This window comes from Pseudorca crassidens, chromosome 6 (assembly GCF_039906515.1).
Source record: "Pseudorca crassidens isolate mPseCra1 chromosome 6, mPseCra1.hap1, whole genome shotgun sequence".
Lineage (NCBI taxonomy): Eukaryota > Metazoa > Chordata > Mammalia > Artiodactyla > Delphinidae > Pseudorca > Pseudorca crassidens.
The window spans coordinates 9,712,409-9,734,263 of NC_090301.1; the positions used below are offsets into that span (position 1 = coordinate 9,712,409).

The 21,855-nt window shown below is 43.5% G+C and overlaps 1 protein-coding gene across 2 annotated transcripts in view; it reads left to right on the forward strand.

Annotated features, from left to right (window-relative positions):
* Positions 1 to 21,855, forward strand: part of DNER (delta/notch like EGF repeat containing) — a 324,264-nt gene that overhangs the window by 42,358 nt on the left and 260,051 nt on the right. The gene's annotated exons all lie outside the window — the stretch shown is intronic.

The window sequence follows — 21,855 nt, forward strand, 5'->3', positions numbered from 1 at the left end:
AGAAAAACTTTGCCCACAGGCAGCCACTATTAACATTTCACACATTTTGCCAGTCTTCTTACTGTGCCATTTTTTCATAGTTGAGATCAGATGTCCAATACGGTAGACAGTAGCCACATGTGTATGGTCATTTAAATTAAAATTAAACTAGTTGTAAAAAAAAATTCAGTCTCTCAGTCACAGTAACCACATTTCAAGCGTTCAGTAGCCACCCTGGCTGGTGGCTCCCACGTGGACCGTGCAGAATAGAAACTTTCTGTCATTACAGAAAGTCCTATTGGACAGTGCAGTCAGTGCTAGGCACCAGCCCGCTTCTGGGCTTTCAAGTGTAAGAGGATTTTTCTTAGTGCATTTGTGGATCCTGTGAAGTTTTGACTTACTGCAGAATCAATGTTGCCTACTGTTTATTTCGATATCCATGGCTCATGCAGTAATATCAGCTTCCCTTCGTAAGACTCTGGTTCCTTGGGGAACCCCATGGAAAATCTGTTTCATTCCTACAGTCAAGCTCATCTGATGTTTCAAATGCCTCAGACGTATTTTCCCAGGGGTGCAAACCAGCTACTGCCCCAGAGTCTTTGTCACTTGCTTCCTGAGATGAATGGGCTTTGCTGGGATTACTCTCAAGTACTGCCACATGCAACTTCTAATAGCACGAATCCCGAGGACACAGGTGTAGTCATGAAGCCATGGGGGCCTCACCCACCTTGGTCCTGTGGGAGACTTAGTGAGGGCCCTGCGTGACAGAACCAGACTGTAGTCAGCTTCAGCTCTGCATGAGCGTCAGTCAGGCCTGAGCCACGCCCGTGAATCTGGCCTGATCCTTTGACCAGAAATAACCACGATTTCCTGATGCCTGCTGAGGATGGCGGCAATACCAATTCTAGAACTTTAATGGTTTCTGAATGATGTAAGGTCTCCAGGGGCCCTGTCTCCACCAGAATCTGGCCTAGAAGCATTGATTTGAAGGCAGAGCATTGAGGCAGCTCTCTGCAGCCTGAAAGAAGATTGGTGTTCTTGGGCTGCTTACAGCCCTTCTGGAATGACATGGCCTGTGTCCTCGTACTCACTTACTGAGAACTCTCTGCTGTGGGTTTTTGTTTTTTTGTTTTTTTAAAATTAGTTTAATTCTTCTACACTATGATTGAATTCTGTCTTTTTTGGATGTGGTGATGGGGTACCACTGACAATATAGACGCCTAAATAACAATAGCTCAAATATCTTAGAATTTTTTAAAAATAAATTTATTTATTTATTTTATTTTTGGCTGCATTGCGTCTTTGTTGCTGCGCGCGGGCTTTCTCTAGTTGTGGTGAGCGGGGGCTACTCTTCGTTGCGGTGCACAGGCTTCTCACTGCGGTGGTTCCTCTTGTTGCAGAGCCCGGGCTCTAGGTACGCAGGCTTCAGTAGTTGTGGCTCACAGGCTCAGTAGTTGTGGCGCACAGGCTGTAGAGCGCAGGCTCAGTAGTTGTGGCACACAGGCCCTAGAGCTCAGGCTCAGTAGTTGTGGCTCACAGGCTCTAGAACGCAGGCTCAGTAGTTGTGGCTCACAGGCTTAGTTGCTCCGCGGCATGTGAGGTCTTCCCGGACTAGGGCTCGAACCTGTGTCACCTGCATCGGCAGGCGGACTCCCAACCACTGCGCCACCAGGGAAGCCCTATGTTCTTGTTTTGTATGGAGACTCTGTACCCTTTCTGAACTGAGGTGTTAGAAGCTGCTCCTTCACCTCCTGTGCCACACAGCGATGCACTGTCTGCCTGGTAAAAACCTTTCCTTGGGCGAATATAAAAGCAAATTAGGTTAAGGCCGTGTGAGAGCGTCCTGGGTCTACATCATCCCACGGGGCAGCCTTTCAGAGAAGCCTCGCATCAGGAGGCCGAGCCCACTGAAGCTGCCTCCGCTAGACGCCTCCTTCTGGTTGGGAGAGCTTGTGTCTCATGGGTGCTGGACACTGACATGAGGGGGTGGCCTCAAAATTCCCTCCGTTCTGTAAGATGCACTAAGTCCGGATGAAGTGAGGGACACGGTTTGGCACACTTTCAGAAACTCTCAAGGCTACAGCACATCTCTTTTGTTAGCTACAGTATGGCATCAATTCTCTGAGTTCAGGGACCCCAGAAAGCGTGATTGCTGACGTGTAATTTCCTACGGACCCCTCCGGGGCCACATGTACAAACGGGCCCGTTCCCATTCCCGCGTGGAGGCCGGAGCTTGTTGTTCCTGGGGCTGAGAGGAAATGATTCCTCTCTGCTGTTCACAGGCCCACCTACCCACCTACCTCCTCCTTCCTTCTTTTCCCTCTTTTCTTTCTTCCTTCCCTCCCTCCTCCTTCCGTATTACGTTAACATTTTAGTTTCTCTCTTTTATTATAAACAATATGCTCATGTTACTGAAAATATTTAAGCCATATGGAGGTATCTTAGCTGTCGCTTTAACAGACAACTCCCCTGTCAGAAAAGGCAGTAGCAGCAAGTGTGGGGACACACAGCTCTGAAATGGCTGTCACTTATTGGGGGCACATACGATGGTGTAACTGTGCCCCAAATTGGGACAGGATAAAACCAAAGAAACGATGAATAAAAATGCTGGTGGTGAACACTGGCATGCCACGTACACGTGACCCTGGGCAATTTGTGTAATAGTCATTAAAGATGTCTGTTTGCTCCCAAGAACTTTTTGATTAAAACCCTATGCTTAGCGTTCCCACAGGCACTGGTTTGTCAGAAACTCCCTGCAGCTTCATCCATTGCTTCCTTTTCCCACGTTGCTGTGTGTCACTTTGCAGAGTGGTCAAACTGAAATGCTGTTTTGGGCAGGGGCATCTCTGCATCTGGATGGATGGGGCTGGACAGTCCTTTCACGTCATTCGTTACTCCGATGGGCATTTTGTTGCCGATGAATCCTGTGGGCCCCTCCAGATGCTACAGTCCTGATGAAATGAAATATTGGACAGGAGCCATTACCTGAGCCACTTGCGACAGAGCGGACGTTTGGGTCATTCTGCCCACGGAAGCTCTTCCACGTCTTTGACGTAGGAGACGAGTCCTGGGCAGCTGAGTGCTTGTTTGAGCATCAGACACAATATGGAGATATTTTGGAGACAGTCTTAGATTAGTCTTCAGGCTTTTCTGGTGATGCATCTCCCCAAGGATATCACGTCAAGGTGACTCTTACATTTTCCTGCCCAAACAAAACATTTGTTGGCTTTGTCCTCAGAGGAATAGCATTTGGTCACTTCCTTTCAGGTGGTTGCTGGTGACTTCCATTGTGAATCACCTGCTATCTCACCCCAGTAAGAACGACTCCTTTAGGGGGAGCTGTTCCAGTACCAAGTCTCAGAACCATAAAACGACGCACCTGGTATTTTTCTAGCTCCCAACAGAATTGTATTAATAGAATAAGGTTAACATTATGCCCTCGGGGTTTTAAATTTTATTTTAATTTTTTTAAATTGAAGTGTAATTGATTTACAATGTTGTGTTAGTTTCAGGTTTCCAGTAAAGTGATTCAGTTATACATACATATATATCTTTTTTTCAGATTCTTTTCCCTATTACAATATTACAAAATATTGAGCGTAGTTCCCTATGCTATACAGTAGGTCCTTGTTGGTTATCTATTTTATGTATAGTAGTGTGTGTACATGAATCCCAAACTCCTAACTTATTTCTCCCCCTCTCTTTCCCCTTTGGTAACCATGTTTGTTTTCTAGGTCTGTGGGTCTATTTGTTTTTACGTAAGTTCAGTTGTATCATTTTTTTAAGGTTCCACATGTAAGTGATATCATAGGATATTTGTCTTTCTCTGTCGGACTTACTTCACTTAGTATGATAATCTCTAAGGCCATCCATGCTGCTGCAGATATGCCCTCAGTTTTTATTGAGGGTCATGGTAAGAAATGGCCCTATGAGTTCACACTTTCTGTAAAACAGCTGTTGAGGATATTATCCATCACGTTAAATGTATTTAATGATACACACGGAAATTTCTTTTGAATTTGGAGCTGGGGAAATTGTATCTCAACTGGTGAATTTGTATGATTAAAGTCAGATAAAAACTACTTAGTTATCATGTTTCATCTTTGCCTTGGTTGCTGTGAAGCTCAGAGATGATTTTTGTGCTCAATTATAGAAACTTTTCTAAGTTTGGTTTTTAAAAATATGATCTCCCATCCTTCTTCACTTTATTTTTGTGTCTTGTCTTTGGGTTACTGATAAAATATTTGGTTTGTTCTGTTGTAACTGTGCTTTTCATGATAAGCCATATAAAATTGTTTTTGGAAATGGGGGTTGGAGAGATACCAATGATCTGTTCTAGAGGTTCCTCAGTTGTTCTTGATTTGTCATCACTGTTAGAGAGAGAGAGAGAAGGGGAGATAAAGGAGGAGGAGTTTTGAGTGGGGAAGGGAAGAGGATATCAGATAATTAAGGGATGTTATGAACAAAGGTGGGAAGTGGGACTTGGGCAGGAGGTTGTGAGGTGAGCAGTTGGGCCATGATGGGAAGTCATGGAAGATAGGATGGGAACCCCGTGCTAAGAGGAGCTAGGGCGGGGGTCTCAGAGTCAGGGGTTTGGAGACCAAGTCCACTTAGGAATAGGTTAGGTGGGGTCTGAGAAGTTTAGGTTTTTGAATAGAGGAGGGATAGGATAAAAGTGTGATGCAGACTATCTGCAGTGCATAATGATTGGAATTGAGTTGAGATTAGATTGGGAAGATCAGCTAGGAGGAGGTTACCTGTATATCTGATAACGATTTGCAGAGATGGAGAAGGAAAGAACTCTGAGCCACGATGCCTAAAAAAAGAGAGACCCTAAGTATTCGGGACTCTTCTTCAGCCCTGTGTCAAAGAAGGTCCCAGAGCTGACAGTGTCAGACATTTATATCAGGTCCTATTCTAATTGGACTTCAAATCCAGCTTGGCATTGCTTTGGTGGACTATCTATATCTAATGCTGAGTAGGGTGAAAATACTAAGCACTGACATTTTGGCATTCTTTAATATTGCATTATAACTATTTTGAGGTCAACATTTAGTTATATATTAAAATTTTTTTATTGCATGCTGATTATATATTGTGCCCATATCGTATTTTCTAATAGATGCTTTAGAGAATCACTTAAAAAATGTTGGTGTTATTGGCCATTTTATGTCTCTGTTTTTGGTGGCTTGCCCATTTCCTCAGCTCTTTGTAGAGCTGTGGGGCTATGCTGGCCAGCTCTGCCCCCCATCTGCCTTGACCATTCATGGAGTTGGTGATCGACCCTTGGAACAAGGACTGGCTTTCCTGGAATCCCCTGACACTACAACACTACAACTTTCTTTCTTCTGGATCCTTCTTTAATGAGTGTCTTAAATCTGGCAAGATTTGCTGTCTTGAATTCATTTTCTTATCTTGATGACTTTTCTTAGGATTTCCACTCGGGTCATCTTGTGAGAGCTTCTTAGCCTTCACAGGCTTTCAGAAATCAGATCTAGCTGGTAATAGCCCCAGCTACTGTGCAAGAGGAAATTTGCTTTAATGAGGTTCACATCCCCCAGAGACACGTGACCTGAGAAGCTAGTCAGGAGCTAGTCCACAAATTAAAGGGCCTGGCCTGAAGCTGCTTGAGTGATTTGGCTGAAGGGGGGTTGTTTTGCTACTTTTCCTGATAAAGGATTCTGAAGTTTGCTCAGTGGACTCAATCGTTCAATATAACTTTTTTTCTTTTTTATGCTTGCACAGAGTTCAATTTTATTTTCTTTTTCATTTCTTTAGAAATTTAAAATTATGTATTACTAGAGCTTAAAGGGAAATTATGTCAAAAAGCTGGTAAGGCAGAGTAAGATACCAGGTGTCCTGACCCAGGCTCAGGGCCTTTTCATTGCATTGCTCTGTGGCCTCAGGCCAGACTGCTCTGAAAGTGCCCTTTCTTCTATCCAGTAAAGGAATTCAGTAATCTTTGCAGAATGCCCTGTTCTCAGTTTGGATGCCAAGTTTTTTGTTTTTCTGGGTTTTTTTTGAAGGAAGGCAGTGTGAAATAGACTTATCGTGGGCATTGGGATCAATTCCTAGATCCTTAATGTATCACTTAAAAGTCGAATTATTGAGCTTTGTGCTTCTGTTTGCCTGTCTGGGGACTGGGGATGAGCATAATGAGCTGGTCTTCGTGGTCAGTTTTTATGCTGCTTCTAGAATGGGACCCTACGCAGAGGACACATCTGCTCCCTCAGTTCTTGGCCCTACCGTTCTTGATGCCCTGGACTCTGCTTGCATCCTACCCGTGTCTGCCAAATGGCTCTTAGTGAAAGCTATATTTATTTTAGCGATTTTACTTTGCTGACGTTGGGTAAATTGCTTACTCAACATATACTTTGGGAGGAAACTCCTATTCGGTTTGGAATAATTCAGTATTGAATACAAATCTTTGCAGTTGAGAAGAGACAAATGCATGTGATTTAAAAATCACTTCAAAATCGATGCAAGGCAAGGACTGAAATGTGAGCAGGGATAATGAAGCAATTACTGGTACAGTGCCAGTTAACTTCAAGGACTTTTTTCTTTATTTATTTTTGGCTACGTTGGGTCTTCATTGCTGCACGCGGGCTTTCTCTAGTTGCACTGAGCGGGGGCTACTCTTCTTGCGGTGCGCGGGCTTCTCATTGTGGTGGCTTCTCTTGTTGCAGAGCACGGGCTCTAGGTGCACGGGCTTCAGTAGTTGTGGCACGAGGGCTCAGTAGTTGTGGCTCACGGGCTGGAGAGCACAGCCTCAGTAGTTGTGGTGCATGGGCTTAGTTGCTCTGCGGCATGTGGGATCTTGCTGGACGAGGGCTCGAACCCGTGTCCCTTGCCTTGGCAGGTGGATTCTTAACCACTGCGCCACCAGGAAAGCCCAAGGACTTTTTTCAGTGTCAGATTCATCTGGAATATAGAGGTCAGAGGGAGACGCAAGAGGGAGGAGATATAGGGATATATGTATATGTATAGCTGATTCATTTTGTTATAAAGCAGAAACTAACACACCATTGTAAAGCAATTATATTCTAATAAAGACGTTAAAAATAAATAAATAAAAAGAGTTAATTTCCAGGTTAAAAAAAAAAAAAAAAGTGTGCCCTCTTGGATAATGCTGCTCCAGGTCTCAGAGTCAGTGAACTAAGTATAGCCCGCATCTCTACCGGGCAAAGTGGCCTTGGACGTCTTCACTGTGCTGCCTCGCAAAGTTCTGCCCTAGTTCCTCTGATGACATTGTGCTCTTCTCTCACCAATGAGTTTATTGATTTCCTTTGTCAACCTAGCACTTTGGAGAATAGTACACTCTTGCAAAATTGACATAAATATGACTAAATTTAGTGCTGTAGATTATTCCAAGTCTTTGGCTCTAACTGTACAGTGCTAAACCAAATACTAATTGAATTAAAAAATCAGTCAAACAAATTATTTGATGTCATGGACAAGAAAAGCCAGAATTTTTCCATTTCTAGATCTTGGTATTGCACCGTGAGGATGCAGCCATGGAGTTTCATTTCTCTTGATTATGAGTCATGAATCCCAGCACCAATAAATGATGCATTTCCTCCACTTGTCTCGGGGGGGGGGTCACTATGGAATGATGGCAACTGAATGTTCCACGTAAACATTTAATTAAAAAACAGATTTGTACTCCTGCCGTCTTATGGTAGTTGCTCGGTTTTAAGGTTAATTTTGGTAGGTTTGATTTCATGCAGCTTTATAAATGAGATATTTGCTTGTTTTCTTAACATTTGGTCTCTTTTCATGAATGTCTTTCTTATGAAGTCTTCTCTTTAGTCTCTCTGATGTTTGACTGAGGACCATGGTCCAGGTCATCTTTCTTTGGGTCATCCATAAAGAGCTGAATTCTGAAGAACCAGTTAAAATCAGATCTCCTTTTCTGCTTTTGGTAATTCTTGATCTTGGAACATTAGGATTCAATATGTGATGGCTCTTGGGTTCCATAGGAAGCCTCAGCACATACTGTCTGCTGCAGTGAACCCTGTACAGAGTGACCAGTTTCTTTTTCAGGCTCATATACAGGGAATTTGGGGAGGCAGTTCTCCATTTTGTACCTGGTTATAAAATCTAGGTAACTATGGATACATGTAATTGTGGGTTATTACTCATAGCCACCCCTCAGAACCACCTTGAGTTCTTTAGCACGAGTAAAAGGACTTTGTTTCATTCTTTCAAGGAGTATTTTGCTGTGCAAGGCAATGTACTACGTGCTTAGGATTCATCAATAAACACAAAAGATAGAAGTCCCTTCCCTGATGGAACTGACATTTAAGAAGGGGCTGGGGGATTCAGGTGGCGAAGGGGTTGTGGGTTGGAGAGAAGCAGGAAACAGAATAATTAGGGTTCCAGCAGCATCCCCATGCTAGCTTGTTATTTATTTTTTCTTAATTTAAATTGTTTTTATTGAATGCAGTGACCTTTCTTCTGATGGGCTGCAGTCTTCCACAAACTCCACAGAGCAGCTTTAAGACATAGCTTCCTCTTTCGGTTTGTGTCTCTAGAAATTGCTGAATGTAGGTGTAGAGTTTCCCTAGGTCAAGGCTAGTGGATTTACCACCCTCTCCACCCATCCCCAACTAATTAGACGTGGAGCCAATCACCATATTTTAACTTTTTGCTAATTGTCCTTGGGCATAGCTTCAGATATGTTGTTGGAAGAGGTCATTGAGAGGATGAGACTGCTGGTTGACCAAGCTGGACCCAAGCATTCGGAAGCTCCACACCCTCTCCTCTGTCATTGGAATGTACATTCTGCCCACTGTTCCCACAGTAGGAGCTGTTTCAGGGATGTAGCCTTGAGAGAGTATGGTGCTGTTGAGACCGTCTGGACTGAATACGTGACGAAACCCTGTTAAGGCCTCTATATAAACTCTTAGGATTTTCGCAGTGAGTGCAGCCACCCAAGACGAGCCTCATATGTAAGTTCCCTCGCTTATTAAACCTACTACCTACCAACCTGAAGCAATCTGCCTCTTTCTTGGGTCTCTCCTTGCCCTCAGTGTATGGGGGCCAGTTTGTGCACCAACATATGTTCATTCGTATCACATGTAGCTGTCGCATCACAGGTTAGGGTGGTGGCCACTCATGTTCGTGATGGGACCACTTTTGTACCAGGCTTGGGGAGCAGAATCTTAGAAAAAGTCATGTAATTGATAGACAACAAATTCTCAGTCACTGAAGGAGCACATGTCTGGTCCATTAAAATAAGTCATTAAAAAATGTCAGCTATTCTATACGATGGGCCAGAGCATAGCCCAACTACTTTATTTGAGTTCGGTCTATTTTTATCTATACCTAAGGCATGAGCCTTATTATTACAGATGTAATAAATACAGTAAGATGCAGGCATAATATAGTAATTATATTAATATAGTATCATATAATATGTTATATATTGCATACATAATATAATATGGTAACACTTATATGTTATACGGTATGTAATATATAACATATACAAAAACATATAGAGCAGGTTGCCCTCCTGAATAATAGTAAAATTTCAGCTCTGGAGGGATCATGGAGATTCTTTAGATCTGTCTTTTTTTTTTTTTGCGGTACGTGGGCCTCTCACTGTTGTGGTCTGTCCCGTTGCGGAGCACAGGCTCTGGACGCGCAGGCTCAGTGGCCATGGCTCACGGGCCCAGCCGCTCCACGGCATGTGGGATCTTCCCGGACCGGGGCATGAACCCGCATCCCCTGCATCGGCAGGTGGACTCCCAACCACTGCGCCACCAGGGAAGCCCTAGATCCGTCATTTTTAACCTGAGATCTGTGGCTCCTTCTGAACTTCATGGAATTGATAGTAAACTTCAATGTCTGTGTGGAGATGATCCTTAACGTACATCAGACTCTCAAAGTGACTGTTTAAGAAATGCTCATTGAGATCAGATCATACCAGATCTGAATGGTAAAAGTATTGACTCACTCAAGGTCACATGGTTTTTGGCAGCCTAGGTCCAGGACTTACAGTTCAGATCTTGTGACCAAACTACAAATTAGAAATGTTTATATCATGGTGAGGTTAAATTAAGTCAAACGTTTCTGTCCTACATAAATATCAAATGCTTGTCAGGAGTTGGGGACTTGCTACCGAATGGGGTAGGAAGCTGTCCTTTTTGCAAATGTAAGCTCTTCAGAATCTTCTTGAAATTTTTAGTGATTTATAGGTATGTCTATAGTGAGTATGGAAAGGCGTAAACTTACTGTTTAAAAAAAAGTTTAATGGCTGAAAAATCTAGTTCTTCCATGTGGCCCCCATTTCCAATGTTTACTAAAGTCTGTAGTTTCAGAGACCTTGAAAAGATACCTGACCCTTGTCTTAGGACAAAGAAACACACTCTTGTTTAGCTTTGAAACTCCAGGGTGCCTCTGTAGCTGTAGCTTTTCTTCATCAATGACTGCCAGTTCTGGGTGCTGCAGAATCCTGATAATGAGAGTGTCAGTTCTATATAGGTCACTGCATCCTTCAGGACAAAATTCAGATGTAGAAAAGTGATAAGTTTTAAAAAAAGTATCACATTTCTTTTAATAGAAAACTGGCTAATTTTGTAATCTTTATTTTTTTTTAAGGTCTACTTTTTAAACTTTCCATTATTATCTCATTTTTAATGACGTGTTGTACAATTTGAACTACAAAAGTTAAGCCCATTTTTTTCCCAACCACGGTAGCCTTAGAAATTGGCCAGAATGTTTCTAATGTTTCTGAATCTAGAAAAGTAGGGGATCAAGGCAAGGTATTTTCTGATTAGATTTTTGGTATCTGGGTACTGATTCTTTGAATTGGTTGTCATTCAGATTAGGGGGTAAAATACATCGATTTATTTATTTATTTATTTTTATTTTATTTTATTTTATTTTTTGCGGTACACGGGCCTCTCACTGTTGTGGCCTCTCCCGTTGCGGAGCATAGGCTCTGGACGCGCAGGCTCAGTGGCCATGGCTCAGAGGCCCAGCTGCTCCGCGGCATGTGGGATCTTCCCGGACCGGGGCACGAACCCGTGTCCCCTGCATCGGCAGGCGGACTCTCAACCACTGCGCCACCAGGGAAGCCCACATCTATTTATTGAAGGTCTTTCTGATGGGCAGTTGGAAAGTAAAAACACCCCTCCTTTCCAAAATATCCCTAAATAACAGGCACATTGTTAGTGCTTAATAAAGTCTTACTGAATGAATGAATTCATGTTGAATGACTGACAAGTCTTCATTTTTAATTTGTGGGAATCGTTGGAAGCACCATTCCAAGATGGAACCAGGCTCTTACTGTGGAGAGGTCCTGCTTGGGTCTCGCAGAGCTGTAGAAGGATACTGCTTTTGTCATGGTGTACCTGAGGGCTCTTCGAGTGTTATTAACACCCCAGATCCAAGGTACCTGGGCAACTTGCATCTTCAGCCAGAGTTAAGTGGGACCAATAGTGTCAGTTGGATGTCCTGGCTTCTCTGACATCTTCAGGCAAAATAAAAACTGCTTCAGAAGACACCTGGATAAAATTTGCGTATATTAAGGTGATGTAATCAGGTGAGAGAATGAGAGTAGGGGGAACTGAGTCAAGTCAGACCCCTCCACATCTACGGCTGGTGTGCTTGTGAAGGCTGGGCCTTTGTTCCTCCCCAGCCAGAAAGAGGTCTTCCTAGAACTTCAGCTGGTTTTGCTTGACGTTGGTAGCATTCTGTTTTTCCAATTTAATTCACTCTTTTATTTTTTCTCTTCTTGTCTGGAAGTAATTGGCTTGGGAAATTTTAAATGTCTCTAAGGCCTGTAAGGAAGAACTGTTTTTTTATTAATTCCCATGAAGTTTACTTGAAATGCAGGTGAGATGGTTAATTTTATGTGTCAACTTGACTGGGCTAAGGGATGCTCAGGTAGCTGGGGAAAAAAAAATAGTTCTAGATATGTCTGTGTGGGTGTTTCCAGAAGCGATTAGCATTTGCATTAGTAAACTTTGAGTAAAGACATGTCATTTTGGGGGACAATGTGGGTGGGTGTCGTCCAATCCATTGAAGGCCCAAATAGAGCAGAAAGGTAGAGGAAGGGCAAATTCGCTCTCTGCTTGAGCTGGGTCGTCCAGCTTCTCCTGTCCTTGGACATCCATAGTCCTGGTTCTTGGGCCTTTGGACTCAGACCCGGACTTACACCATTATTCCCCCACCCCATTTTGGGGCCTTGGGACTCGGACTTATACTATCAGTTCCTCTGGTTCTCAGGCCTTTTGACTCAGACTGAATTACACCACTGGGTCTCCAGCTTATAGATGGTAGGTCATGGGACCTCTTAGCCTCCATAACCACATAAGCCAATTCATATAATAAATCTCCTCTTACACCCATCTGTCTATCTGTCTATCTATCTATCTATCTATCTGCCTACCTACCTACCTACATACCTATCTCTCTCTCCTATTGGTTCTGTTTTTCTGGAGAACTCTAATACAGCAGGCATGCCTCAAAATTAGGGAGTAGCAAGCCTGACCCCATTATTGCACTCTTGAATGAATTTCTCCCTTCCTCTGAATTTAGGAGAGGGGCCGGCTGGCCTGTGTATGACTGATTTTCTACACCAGGCAGGTATTTCAGTTCTGGGATGGAGAAGCTGCTTTGAAGGTCTGGACACGAAATCTAGGTTGAAGGTGGCATGTTTCCCAAAATGAATCATTCCCAAAATCACGATTTTTATATACTGTTGTCTTGTCACATAGTAGGTGCTAAGCAAACATTTGAATGAATGATGACTGTTACTTAGCTAACCGCGATAAAACATCATGGGGTAAATATCTTTAGGATCATAGTGACTTTTATTTTGTTACCTGTGTAATTATGAAACTGAAAAATTGTTGCCTTTATGTTTTTCGGAAAGTAAATGAATTACGTTATAGGTTCATAACCCCAGGACATCAAAACATCTCAACAACACATTTCCTGAAATTAAAATCCTCCTGAGAGCATTAATGAGTAAGTGCTTAGGTGTGATAGTGAGAATGAAGCTGGTAATTTTAAGTATTATAAATAGAAGCGCGGATATCAAGACTTGGGAATTATTTTAATTATTGACAAGAAGTTCACAGAGAAGATGCCATTAGCAGTGAGCTTTCCTTTTTATGTATGTATGTATGTATGTATGTATGTATTTAATGAATCCCCAGCACTCACATCGAGGGTGGCACTGAGTTTGAGTTGAGCCCATGCTTGGCTGTTTGCACTGTATCTCACCATTGGTCTGCCCCTGGACCACTCACTTTTATAGGGATGATCTCGTTTATTCCTAACAACACTGTGAGGCAGGGACCTTTTTGGAGGTGACACTGTGGCACAGAGAGTTTAAGGAACACATCCAAGGTCACGCAATGAGTGACTGGCAGAATCTGGATTCAGCTTGGTCTCCTTAATCTGAAAGCTTCTGCTTCCAGCCACTAGGATACCTCCTTCCCGCTAGATTGCAGGCTATGGTGATGCTTTTTCTGGTTTTAGTTATTAACACGGGCACAGGATGGGTTTTCACTTATTTCGTTAATGGCCAAGGTGCTTTGTGTTAGTTTCCTGGGCCTGCAGTAACAAACCACCCAAACTTGGAGGCTCAAAACAGTGAAAAGTGACTCTCTTACAATTCTGGAGGCAAGAAGCTGTAGATCAAGGTGTGGGCAGGTCACACTCCCTCCAGACGCTCTAGGGGAGGATCCTTTTTTGCCTTTTCCAGGGACTGGTGGTTTTTTGAGTTCCTTGGCCTGTGGTAGCATAACAATCTGTGCCTTCATCTTCACGTGGGTTTTCACGTGGCCTTTCCTGTGTCCCTGTGCTGGTCTCCCCTCCCCTCCCCTCCCATCTCCTCCCCTCAGCTCAACTCATCCCTAAATAACAGGCACATTGTTAGTGCTTAATAAAATCTTAGTGAATGAATGAATTACATTTTCAAACCCCCCTTTTCCAAACAGTCACAAATTTTTTTTTTTTTCGGTACGCGGGCCTCTCACTGTTGTGGCCTCTCCCGTTGCGGAGCACAGGCTCCAGACGCGCAGGCTCAGCGGCCATGGCTCACGGGCCCAGCCGCTCTGCGGCACGCGGGATCCTCCCGGACCGGGGCACGAACCCGCGTCCCCTGCATCAGCAGGCGGACTCTCAACCACTGCGCCACCAGGGAAGCCCCCAAAGTCACAATTTATAAGCTCTGGGAGTCAGGAGACGGACATATCACTTTGGGGGGGGCCATGATTCAACCCACTACAGTATACCTTTTCATCCTTTTTATGCACCCCAAATGAAACCAAGTTACCTTTTTTTGAAGGAATGAAAGTATTCATTTGCCTCTGCACTCCTGGATCTTAGGATTGTGAAGACCTTGTGAAATTTCTTTTCTTCTCCTGGATCTGATGGTGTTTAAATGGCTATTTCCTCCGTCTCCCCAGAAGTTCTTTAAGATGCTTTTTTCTGATCTTAGTTATTAACATTTTATTTCCTGTTTTTACTAGTCCCTCCTTTGATTTCATTTCTTTTACATCCTTTTTTATCTATTAATTTTTTAACTTAAAAATTCTTTTTTGCTATTGTTTTGTATATTTGATTCCATTCTTTCTGATTTTTCTTGATTGTGCATGGCCTTAACTAAAGATACTGTGCCGCTTCGAGGGTTGTTGCTCGTGGTGATAAGGGGTCCACTGTACGTTTCAGTGAGTGCCACACAATTATGGGGAAATGTCCTGAGATTTGGCAGTGTTTTAGAGCTAGGTCAGTAAATTGTTCATTCCCTTAGCTTTATCTCAGTAGCAGTATCTGAAAGATCTTCTACAAGTTTCCAGATGTTAGTTAATGATGCTTTTGGTATTTCTTTATGCAGACTTTTTTTCCCTTGTAGAGTTTGAGACTATAAAGTCAACACCTGCAGTTGGGTTAAAATTAAACTTTTCACTTGTGTAAGGTGACGCATTGGTGTTTTGGTTAATGTGACCTCAGTAATGTGTTCAGGCTGAGTTTCAGGTGGCTCCCTAGGACATTCTGATTTGACCTCAAAGGTGTGAAATGTGTTAATTTGTTGGTAGTTTCTGTAGCTAAGAACTCCTTGGTCTTGTTGTAGGGACTGGAACCTTCTATTCCAATCCAAAATCTGAGACTTTTCTGACCCGTAAGCTTAACAGTACTCAAGGGCCAGATGGTTGGAATTCAGGACCATCTTGGGAAAGGGTTCAACTGCCACAACCATTAGTAATGAACCAGACGAAATATACTCTCAGGATGGGATTTCCCAAATGACTCCTTTTCTCCTTAGGCGTTATTATTGTCTTTGTAATAAACGTATCGAAATAAAACCAAATTCCCTCCCATACCCTTTGCCTAAACCTCCCTCTAAATATGGATTTAAGACAATCTTGCGAACCTTCCTCGTGGCTTTTGTATTTTTCTTTGGTGTCCTGCAGCATGGCTCATCTTACAGCAGGGATTCTCAACCATTAGCCAGTCCTAACCCCTCATATTTTTTCTGCTGTTGTTTACTTCCTCTTAGACTAACCAGATGGTGTGAGGCTTAGGAAACACATGCGTGGCTGTGAATGTTAAGAAACGGCATGAAAAGCAAAGAAGTCAGTCTCAGGAGGTGGATTTATGGGAGCTTAACGGGAGCTGGTCTGACTCCATTGTTTCCTGCTTGGTGATGGGGGCGGGGGTGTGTTTTGCTAGCTAATTTAGTGTAAAATGAGCCTCAGTTAATATTTTTTCTCGTCAGTTTGAACTGCTTAGGAAAGGAGTGGAAAACACTTGGGTTCGGCAGGGAGCTGTTGAAGGTAGGGTGATCATCACAGTTTCTGTGATCTAGCGTGGCTTGGTTTATATATTTATGAAAAGTGCACACGGTGCGGAAGATACTGGCCATTCACAGAGAAAGGTAACTGTAGATGGAGAATTTGTTTACTTTTTATTTTCGTGGCAAGTGGCTCAGGGGAAGCCATGAGCTCCCAGTGGGGTTGGGGCCAATGGTTCTCAACTCCACGGAAACAAAAACCTGAATTTGCTTTCATGGCTGACTGTGGGGCCCCGGAGAGCTAACACCTTTCCCACTGCTCTCCCCCCGAAGATGCTTCAGTCTCGGCTACCCGGCTCCAGCAGGACTGGGTGGCAGCTGTCAACAGCAGGGGTGCTGCCTCCCAGAGCCGGAAATGCAGATGGTTTTCTCCCGACACCTCTGACTCCCGGGCTCTGAGTGCTTCTAAGGTACTGTGTTCCACATGAGAAGAAACCTTGGGTTTCCAGAGTGTGATGGGGAAGACTCCAGAAGCCAATGGAAATGCTCACCGCGTGCCCACTGAGCTGTGGCTCGACATTAGCATGCTGATGCCGGAGCTCTAACAAATTCCAGGGAGAAGAAAGATCGTGTGTTAGCGATGGAGCTAATCGTCCCCAACCCCACTCATTAACTACTCCCGGGGCCCTGCCTCTCTGTGCTCCCTTCTGCACCATGTGAACAGCTTTTCACAGCTTCTTTTCCATCTGCTGAAATAAACGATAGCCTTTGTAACCAGTGGAAAAAGGAGCAGCAGGTGAAGAACTATTTTTAGACATGCTGAAAGCTCAAGGTTGATTACTGCATTTTCACGCCTAAAACACAAGATACAAGGCTGAAAAAAAGGGATTTTTTTTTTTTTGCCCTCGGCTGTGCTCACGCTGTCTGCTGTCTTTCACATGCTGCTTTCTGCCTTGCGCTTCCTTCTGTCACCGGAGACGCTGGAGGGACAGTGGTTCAGGTCACCTCCTTTTCATGGATCTCTCCCATCCCCCACTTGGTGGCATTTTATAACAATGACTGCTCTTCTTTTCTCCCACCTCTCTCTTTAACATAATACTGAAGAGATTGGTTTACTGTACATTGATGTGCACGTGGTCCATGGTTCATTCCCCTCTGTGGTGTTCTGATATATTAGCCCCTGGTGCCCTCGCCAGATCACGTGGAGAACTTCATACGCAAGTCGGCCTTACCTGTTATCTCATGTGTTCTGCAGCATACCTCTGCAGGGTGGTGGTCTTATCCATTGCACAGATGAGGAAAGTGAGACGGGGGCTTGGAGAGGGTCAGAGGCCAGCTCAGCCCATCTGCCTAATCATGGCAGAGCTCGAGTCTGAACCCAGGTTTTTCTGATCCCAGACCTGTTCTGCTCATTTTTCCTGCTGCCTTTCTCACTGACTTAATTTCAAATCGTTCTTGACTGCCGGGGGCAGGAAAAATGAGCAGAACAGGAGGTCTCCATTTTTCTTTTGATGTTTTGTTGTAGCTCTTTGATTCTATCATTAAGTAAATCTCTTTTGAGTACAGTGTTCCTTTTTTGAAGCGCTACAGTAATGACCAGTCATAGCTAGAATGGCAAATGCCTGTCATTCTCCTTTTCTATTTGAGACAAATCCATTATGTCCCCCACCGATTTTCTCTCTGCCATCAGGGTGCCTGATTCAATTGTCCCTACTGCTGCTTTGTGGCTGTAACGCTGCATCTTAAGAGCATCGTGGTTGTTGGCACTTGGACGCTGGGATTGTTCCCGTGGATTGTGCTAACCTGTATGTTGCTCAGTGTCTAGTCTCCGTTTGACTGCTCGTTGCTTCCTCGTGATCGCCTTTGGAACTCAGGGACTTACTCTGAGATGTCACCTACAGAAGGTCCTTGAGGTCCCCTTGGCTAATGCTGTGCTCATTCATTGTTTGGGAATAAAAGACTCCTCCATCTCTATCCTGTTAAAATGCGCTGTCTTTTATCATCTTTTGCTCCATGCTGAGTTACCTGAGACAGACCCCAGAGGGTAGAGAAGGGAGGGACTCTGAGCTTGAGAACAGACTGAGATCTGAATCGGTCCTTCTCCACCCCTGCTTCCCAAAGGGGGTTTTCTCCTGCAATTCTGCTTTCTCTGAGACCCAGATAATGTCCTGAGACCTTGCAGAGCAAAAAAAAAGAGAGTGATTCCAGGGCTTGCTCGCAGCCAGAGCTTGGATGAAGACACTCAGGTGTCTTCTGAGAACTGTAGGAAAACACAGAGGATTAAGACGTTATTCCCTTTTACCCCAATCCGTCCTGGAGTCATTCATAAATGTGTTTATGCCAATAAGAGTCCTTTGGTTGCAAGCAACAGAAATGCACTCTTGTTAATTTCAGCATAAAAGGAATTGACTGGACTGAAGGGCAGCTCTCAGAGTTGAAGATGAAGCTGAGTGATTGACCTTGGCAAGAAGGGGAGCCAGGGCGGGTCAGGAAGTAGGGACTGTCCTTGCCTGGAGCCATCCTTTCCTGGAGCTGCCCTCAGGAAAATTCAGCCTCGGTCCTCCAGTCACTTGATTCCCGACTGGAATTAGAGAGAGGCTGAACGGACTGGGCATGTCGTGGACCAAACTTTGGGCCAGATTGACAGTGCAGTAAACCTCCCCAAGGGAAATCTGGCGCTCATTCCAGATGAAGGGCAAATGGAGGAGAGGCAAGCGAAATCATTACATGTCCCCTACATTCTGTGTTTATCCCCGGTTCTAGGGATTCTATGGAAAGCATTTCACGGCTGTCCACAGTGATGGGTCCTAGGGCTCTTCAGAACCAGCAGGAAAGTGAGGAAGGGACTCAGAGAACAGACACTGTCAGGTGAGGCGAGCACCATCTTGGAAGTAACAGTGGACAGTGTTGGGTAACTCTGGGCAGGCAGGTAGAGCGCATTCTGGTAGGAGAGTGGCACCAGGTAATGCAAATCCACAGAAAGAAATCTGCAAGCAGACATGTGTAGAGGCCGGTGGGGAGGTGGTGGGTTCATGGAGGGTTGGTTGCAAGAGTGAAGGGCTGGGCTTTAGCATCAAGATGCCCCTCTTTTCAGGAGAGAGGATCTGGCATTGCAAGCCTGGTCTTCTCCCCAAGAAGTTCTGTTCTGATAGGGTGAAGGCCGCTTTGCAGGACTAGCCCCAGGTAAGATTGCCAAATAGGGAAATGCATTTTCATTTGTAAAACCCTTTCCCTTTCCTTGGTGATGATCATCTCCATTAGAGAGTAGAAGATACCCTTTTTGTTACGTCTCCTCTAAGCTGCCTTCACAACCCAGGCTCAGACGCTTCATTCACGCTAGGGCATAAGTACATGAGAATAGCTTAGTGGGGATTTTCACATTTTTCACCAGGAGTGGGGAAGCCCAAGCGTTGACTCTCTAGCTGATGGAATCTCTTTAGTTACTGTGTGTGGGAGAGTAGGTAACGGTGAATTTGTTTTGTGGGCATAGGGTTCATCTGGCGGTTAAGCTATTGATTTTTTTAATTTTTTTTTTTTTTTTCGGTACGCGGGCCTCTCACTGCTGTGGCCTCTCCTGTCGCAGAGCACAGGCTCCGGACGCGCAGGCTCAGCGGCCATGGCTCACGGGCCCAGCCGCTCCGCGGCACGGGGGATTTTCCCGGACCGGGGCACGAACCCGTGTCCCCTGCATTGGCAGGCGGGCTCCCAACCACTGTGCCACCAGGGAAGCCCTAAGCTATTGATTTTGATGCTCTTCCTTCAGAGAAGATGTGAGAAGGGAGAGCAGAAAGGGAAGAGTTAAGGACAATTCTCCTTCACTGTATAGAAAGTGTAATGACCTCCAGCTGTTAGACATTTTCTGTCATCACATTGAAGGATATAAATAAAATCCTCCTTTTGATGCTCTCCGTTGCTGTAGTCCTGGTGTCATTCCACAGTGCTCTTAGCTGAAATCAATGGTGTGTAGGAGCTGGCTTCTGACAGCTTGCTTGCAGGGGTGACCCCGGGCATCTCCTTCCAAGCTGGAGTTCAGTGACATCACATTGGTAGCTGAAAATTGGACATGGTGGGAGTATTTACACCGTGGAAATTGGAAATGCTGTAAAGCAGGAAGTTTTTTCAGAGAGTTGGCTGTTAAACGTGTATCTGCATATAACTGGATATAATTCATTTTGAAGTACTGCTTTTACATACCTAACGCTCTCCCTGCTATGGAGGATAACATTTTAAAAAGTAATACTGATAAGCATGTAAACGTATAGTTAAGCTTACAAAGCATCTTTGTACTCAACCTTCGCTATTAACTTTTTTTACCTTAAAAAAAGAAATAAAGAAAATGCTGTTTTCTGAGTGCAGTAGGAATGCATCCTGAAATGACTGTGGATTAGACAAGTCGAGAGTCTTAGCCGAGACCCTTTTAACCTGCTGTTGTGGTCTAGCCTTTTCTCACCTCCTCCTCTCTTCTGGTCTCTGTCAACTGGAAAGAATGCCAAGTGTCAGCCACCTGTTCAGTCTAATGAGTTCAGGACAACATATGCTTCATTCATGGATTTTGGCCTCTTGACACAGGTTAGTGGAGACACATTATCTCTGGGTCAGAAGAAGCCTACTGTAATTGCAAGCACGTTTTCAGCAGAGGAAGATTTTGCATATTAAAAAAAAAGTGTTTGGAACAGCGAGTATGTAGGATATGAGTTACTCTGTGGCAAAGTGCACTCTTCAAAGAAAGGTCTATTAGCTTTTGTATTTGAATCAGAGAGAAACAGTGTCATAGATACTCACAGCATATATATGGAGCGATGTTTACCATTTAGTAGCTGTTATGACTTGCTTTCATTATCATAATGACTATCATGCATATGCTTAAAATTCCCAACGCAAGACTCAAGACTGAAAAAAGAGAATTCTTTAGAAAATGACATATTCTAAAACATCTAAGTCATTTGCTATCTCTGAAGTGAAGTAATGAAGAAAGGTTTGGAGAAATGGAGTAACTACAGTGCCTTTGAACAGGTTCAATACAGAACTTACCAGTAACACAAAAAAGCTTGCAGTTATTTCAGGCACTCAAAGGCTTTGCAGAGAGAAAGCCCTAAATACTGAATCTGATGCAAAACAACTTAAGTGTTACCCTAAGAATAGTATATGCTCTGACTTAAATACAAAATAATGATCTCCATTTAGACAGTGGATAGAAGGTTCTAAATAGTAGGGCTAACTACCTCGAGCTTGTAACTTTACATGATTCAGTTAGCATTTATCGAGCATTTACTATGTACCACACATGGTGAGATCCTCAGGATGCACACATGATTATCATGGGAAAGCAACCACACGAGTAAATGGGAGAGAAAAATCCAAACTCAGGAGTGGAGGTGAAGAACTCAGTACTCAGCTTCCCCAGTACACTAAAATTATACCCTAAGTCTTCCTGAGGACATTTCTAATGTTTTCCTAATACATTTCGAACTGCGGGCCCCTCCTTTTTATATAAAAAGGCAAATGCTGTAAGATTGTATACTTTTATTGCTTTAACTTTTTTTCTGATACACGTACATCATGCTCTTTGTGGAACAATGAGAACTTTTAGAGGAGTCTAAAGAAAACAGATCGCTTGCAATCTCTCAGGTCTGAGATAACCACCTTTTAGCACATTTCCCCAGAATATTGTTTATATGTATATGTAAATATGTCATAGATTTCAGGTTGGAATCATTTATATACACAATTTTACATTCTGCCTTTTCCCTTAAATTTCTCATGAGCATTTCTGCATGTCATTAAATTTTGTACAAAAACCTGTTTTTTAATTATTGGCTATTTCATCATACAGACATTGTAATTCATTTAGTATTTCTTCTGTTGTTAGACTTTGAGGTCGTTTCCATTTTTTTGCTATGGTAAGTTATAGATAGCTTTGATGTAGATATTCATAGATACTCTTGTATAAAAATCTTTGTGCACATTTCTGAATGCAATCATACTATATCTTCTTAGGAACAGAATTACTGAATCAAAGAATTATGATAATTGTAATAGCTTCCAATAACTTATTTCCAGACTGCATTCTCCAAGTGTTTCCTAGTTTATATTCCCATATGCAATGATGTGAATATTCTCAA